The 6048-nt window shown below is 44.8% G+C and overlaps 1 long non-coding RNA gene across 1 annotated transcript; it reads right to left on the minus strand.

Moving 5' to 3' along the window:
• Positions 1-1951: 1951 nt before the first annotated feature.
• On the minus strand, positions 1952-4432 carry LOC310844137. Its single transcript, XR_014563979.1, has 3 exons — positions 3645-4432; positions 2609-2686; positions 1952-2075 (listed from the first exon to the last, which is right to left on the minus strand). It is a non-coding gene; the product is annotated as an uncharacterized lncRNA (long non-coding RNA).
• Positions 4433-6048: the final 1616 nt, after the last annotated feature.

Consider the following 6048-nt stretch of genomic DNA (forward strand, 5'->3'; position numbering starts at 1 on the left):
ACAGATTAGAGAACTGGGCCAAAACAAACAAGATGAATTTTAACAGGGGGAAATTGGGCAAAAAAAATGAGAGGCACAAATAGAAGATGGGTGACACCTGGCTTGAGAGCAGTACATGTGAAAAGGATCTAGGAGTCTTGGTTGACCACAAACTTGACATGAGCCAACAGTGTGATGCGGCAGCTAAAAAAGCCAATGCAATTCTGGGCTGCATCAATAGGAGTATAGCATCTAGATCAAGGGAAGTAATAGTGCCACTGTATTCTGCTCTGGTCAGACCTCACCTGGAGTACAGTGTCCAGTTCTGGGCACCACAGTTCAAGAAGGACACTGACAAACTGGTACGTGTCCAGAGGAGGGCAACCAAAATGGTCAAAGGCCTGGAAATGATGCCTTATGAGGAATGGCTAAGGGAGCTGGGCATGTTTAGCCTGGAGAAGAGAAGGTTAAGGGGTGATATGATAGCCATGTTCAAATATATAAAAGGATGTCACATAGAGGAGGGAGAGAGGTTGTTTTCTGCTGCTCCAGAGAAGCAGACACGGAGCAATGGATCCAAACTACAAGAAAGAAGATTCCACCTAAACATTAGGAAGAACTTCCTGACAGTAAGAGCTGTTCGATAGTGGAATTTGCTGCCAAGGAGTGTGGTGGAGTCTCCTTCTTTGGAGGTCTTTAAGCAGAGGCTTGACAACCATATGTCAGGAGTGCTCTGATGGTGTTTCCTGCTTGGCTGGGGGTTGGACTCGATGGCCCTTGTGGTCTCTTCCAACTCTATGATTCTATTCTATGCTTCTATGGTGTTTTTGTTGTTATTGGTTTTTTTAGCACTTTGGTTAAGGTTGAAAACATTTCTATAGGAAGATAAACATTGTACCAGGAGGTGGGGGGGGGGCACACAGCAGAGGTATACATGCATTTCTTCCAAGGATCCTCCTTGCCTTTTGGTATTTGAAGCAAGAGAGTGTCTGTTTCAAGCTGATGCATCATATTCATACTGTGGATATCCTGTATATTTCCAGTATCATAGACTTCACCCCATTACTCCATCCTTTTTGCCTTCTTTCCCAAACATTTATATCATCATTATTCTTTCTGCACATATCCTCATTTTTTTCCCTCCTGCTCCCAACACCATAATTGGTTGCTTTGTTCATGCTCAAAAATGCAGATATCCACAATGCCACTTTTAAATGCATGTTTATCTATTCTCTTTTTTTCAAACAAACAAACAAACAAACAAACAAACAAACAAACAAACAAACAAACAGAAAACTATCCAGGTTATGATCAAATGACAGCCTCACTTGTGATTGGGCCATGGAACAGTTGCTTTGCTTATTATCTTAACTCCCCCCCCCCCCCCCGCTCTACCAGTTATGTTCCTTCACCTTGTGCTTAGAAATAAAAATGTGGCTTTTGCAGGTGGGGGACAAACAACCCAGCCAATAATATTTTTCCCATTTACAACTTGTTGTCTCCTCTGACAGCAGAGAGTGGCTTCTGTCCTTTTCCCAAACTCATTTTGGTAGCAGCAAACCCATTGATGGAATTCCCACTATCGTAATCGGAGACCAATTGCTGGTACAATCTTACTTGTTTGTCTACCATGTTTTGACAGATCATGTCAGATATGGTTCAGTCCAGAACATATCAGATGAGCCATTCACAAATGAAGGTGATATTTTGTTGCTGGAGGGAGGAGAGTATTCAAGAGTGCATTCCTGAGGTGGTAGAACAACTTCATGGCAAATAAACAGCATTGAAAATCATGTATGATAAGCTCAGTTTTTAAAACGCATATTGAAGGTTGTTGGGCTATTGCTGGTAAGTTTTTGGCAGCTTCTGCTTTCTATTTTAAAAGCAAAAAAATTAATGAGCATTATACATACAAACAATGGGTTGGACCTAGACAGGCAAATCAATTCAAACTTCAGGAATCAAGAAAAATATTCCCTGGAGTAAATTATGCCAGTGTAACCTAATTAAAACTTTATTCAGGAACAGGGCTGCTGCCAGCCAAGCCAACTGGAACCAGACAGAGGAGAAACAAAATGGAATTTGATGTGTACTACCTTCCCAGTGCCCCTTCATGGATCACTGCCTTGCTGTGGCGAAGGGGCTTGAATAACTCAGAGAAGCTATGAACAGGTCATAGTGGAGAGTTTTGACCAAACGTGATCCACCTGGAGGAGGAACCGGCAAGCCACTCCAGTATCCCTGCCAATAAATGCTTTTGAATTATGGTGCTGGGGGTGACTCTTGAGAGTCCCATGGACTGCAAGAAGATCAAACCTCTCCATTCTGAAGGAAATCAGCCCTGAGTGCTCATTGGAAGGACAGATCATGAAGCTGAGGCTCCAATATTTTGGCCACCTCATGAGAAGAGAAGACTCCCTAGAAAAAACCCTGATGTTGGGAAAGATGGAGGGCATATGGAAAAGGGGGTGGCAGAGGACGAGATGGTTGGACAGTGTTCTTGAAGCTACCAGCATGAGTTTGACCAAACTGCGGGAGGCAGTGAAAGACAGAAGTGCCTGGCGTGCTCTGGTCCATGGGGTCACAAAGAGTCGGACACGACTAAATGACTAAACAACAACAACAACACCCTCCCAGTGCAACTTTTGCTGGGCTGCTCAGCTGCAAGCTGAGCTGAGTTGGGAATAGGCCTAAGTCTCCCCATGCCCTGTCCCATTCCCATAGCCCAGGAATGAGGGACTGCAGGGGAAATCCATACCAGAATATTTTTGTATCCATTTGTACAATTATTCCTCCTGGCTCATTGGCACATCCTAAAAGGTTAAACCCTTTGGGATTTGTCAGGATTTTTGGTTTGCTTTATGGTTTTGACTCACTGTTTGTGCTTTAATGAACAGTATTGGCGGGATAGGGGAGGAACCACTTGTGCGCTCGCTGAAGGCTGGGGGCCTGCCAGAAGGGGTGCACCAATAATGAATGGTGCTGCCCCTGTCCACTGCTCTTACAGGTGATCTAGCATTTCCCACACCATGCAAACAGTGACTTCTGAAACAGGTGTGCAGAATTTAGATATTAGGTCAGGCATCATGTAGCCACCAAGGGCTTAAAGGGTTTAAAGTATTTAAATCTCCTAGATGGGGTCAGAGCTTTGAGCTGCAAGTCAACATGGAGAAATCTGCAGCAAGACTGGCCCCAGTAAAGCAGCTGCCAGAACTGTTGATCTGTGCCTCCCACTTCCCACTAAGTCTGCTCCCATCCGGCTCTTTTCCAAACAATCTTAAACTCCATTGGGGAAGGACACCCCCCTCCCCCCGCTCTCTGTGCTCTTTGCTGTGCTACATGCAAAGCTCTCCAAGACTTGGAGACAAGGCAGCGGGGGGTGAGGGGTGGGACCAGAAGGCTCCTGTGAATCTGTTGCAGCCTCAGTCCCCACCTCCCCATTTAAAATGTAATTCTTAATAATGTGGAAAAATTATTTGGGGGAGATACATGTCTCTATTTTACTTGGTATGTGTATTCTTTAGCTCTTACTCATCCACTCTTGTTACAGCAACTACAAGTTGCTCTACTTTTGTACTTCAGGACTCTTAGCAGCTCCAAAAGAATTTCCTGATTCTGTGCCAGCTGATCGCATAGAGGTGGAATTTGGATCTTGTTCTTGCAACCATGACTACTAATCAGCATAGGTGATGGAAACATCATCTTAGAATAGAATCCAGAGGCTGCTGAGATCTTGGCACACTGCTATGAAGCACCACTATAGCAGGCACCTCAGAAGGTAAAGGGGAGTCCTTTCTCTTTCCCTTGTCATGGCTTGACATTGGAGAGGGGCAGTGGAACACAAGCACCTCTCCTTCCCTGTCTTTCTGACCCACCAGAAGCCTGGTAAAAGGCATGGGAGCATGGTGGTGCCCCTTGGGACTGGTAGAGGAGACGTCAGGGAGGGCAACTCCTTCTCTTCCCTGTGAAGTGCCCAAAGGGCAACACTGGGACGGAGGAGAAAGCCAACCATCATACATGCCCCCCCCCTGGACTCACTGTAAGAAAGAAGGCAGGCAGGTGGGGTGGCTGGCTGAGATTTGTGGGGCAGTGCCCCATTCACCCTAATGGACCAGCCCCCACTGTGTGGAAGCTGAGAAAAGGAGTGGCTTGTGGGTACATAGGGGCTGGGAAGCAGGGAATAAGTTGATCTATTTCCTCATTTTTGTTGTTGGGGAGAAGGAAGAAGCTCAACTTATTTCTCAGTGGGGCCCATGTCAGTTGGGGAAAATTTGCCCATGTCTAGAAAAAACAGGTTGACTCAGGCCACATGGTGTGATAATGGCTTCTTAAATCACATGGCTCACACCAGATTGACAGAAGTTTACTACAGTCACTAGCTGGTACCGGGAATTCAACGGCTTCCCCTCAAGCTTAGGACTTATGAGCACCCTCACCCACCCCCTCAAAGTGCCTTGGGCTTTGCTTTCAAGGCTTCTCCTCAGGCCTGCTGCTGCTGCTGCTACTTTGGTGGCAGTCACAAGAGCCTTCCTGTTTGGAGCTGCTGCTAGAACAAGTTGCACTGCGGCCAGAACTGCTTCTGCATAGCAAAGAACAGGCTCAGGCTTTTAAAGCAGCGTAGAGTTCATTGTCCTTTAGGATCGGATATGGTATACAGGATAGCCACTAGAAAGCAGAATTCTGTAAACTCTGTGCTTTCCTTTGTGTGTGTGATTTGTTAGAAAGTTTGCTTTAACCAAGCTACTAGGACTTTCATGAGATCGTTCTATCCCTCAACCTAAACTGTTGATTTTTCAAGGGAATTGTAATAAAAATGTGCATTCTTAACTAAATGAAAGTCTGTACTATGCAAATAATAATGAGTCTGCCTTGCAAGTAATTCTTGCCTCTGTTCCAAAATTACCCAGGGAATAAAATTTAAAGAGAGAGAAAAGGGCTAAATGAGAAAAGCAAAAACTCCCATTTTTTGTTAGAAGCAAATGAAACTGATATTGAAAAAGTTTTCCATTCTTCCCCAGAACTGACAGACTAGCACAGTTCTTCCAGAATGACCAAGTTCAGGATCCAGTAGTATGGCCTAAGCCTGTAGAAGCACCTGGATTTGTCCAGCAGGGACATCACTGAGTGGATTTGGCAGTGAGGTGTGATGCTTCCGGGAATCCTCTGTATCCTCCTCCCCATCACGGCCAGACTGGCCACCTGGACGCCATCTTGAGCAGAGAGCAAAGTTGCTCCTTCACATGCACAATGTGAACACATCAGGCCCTCCTGGATGCTCCCACTGGCCTGGACCTTCTCTCTGTTGTCACAATCACTTCTGCAGTGGGATCATTTTTATACCCTACCCCATTTCTTATGTATGTTTCCTTTTAAAAAATCAAGATGGCTCTTTCTCTAGCTAGCACCTGATCAGGGTGGTTTATAGGCAAATTACACTGCCAGAGTTCAATTTAAGACTTTTGCAGCAAAACCAACAAAGAGTCTTGTGGCACCTTTAAAGAGAAAGTTGATGGAGTGGCTAGTGGCCCATCGAGCTCTATGGCTGTATTTCTAGGCATGCCTAGTCAGAAGTAAGTCCCATTGAATTCAATGGGGTTTCTTCCCGGGTAACTGAGATTAGGATTGCAGCCTACCTTGCTAGCCTTATTTCACAATTCAAAATAAACTTGTCATCTTGTCTCCTTTCCAGCACTTGGGCACTAGGGACTGTTTAGCAAGCCTGTTAGTATTTTGCTCTTTGTGTCCTCGAGTGTATGAATTACTCCTTCACACATCTGTAGTGCTATTTAACCACATATTTGTTTTTTTTTATTGCAATGTTTTATTCTGTAAATGCATATTTTATTTAGAAAATGTGTGTGTACAGAAATATATCACTCAAACTAATTTATATTCCAAATATTGGAATTTGGCTGAGAAGTGGGATGAGATTTTAAATAGACACAAATTCAGATGGGTCCCCCCCCCCACCGCCCCACTTTGACAGAGTGGCTCAGACTTTTAACTGAGCAGCACACAGATCAAGTCTACAGGTAACAAAAGAGGTCACCTCTTTCATGTGAAAAGAGC

This window comes from Podarcis gaigeae (genome assembly GCF_964106915.1).
Source record: "Podarcis gaigeae genome assembly, chromosome: 4".
Lineage (NCBI taxonomy): Eukaryota > Metazoa > Chordata > Lepidosauria > Squamata > Lacertidae > Podarcis > Podarcis gaigeae.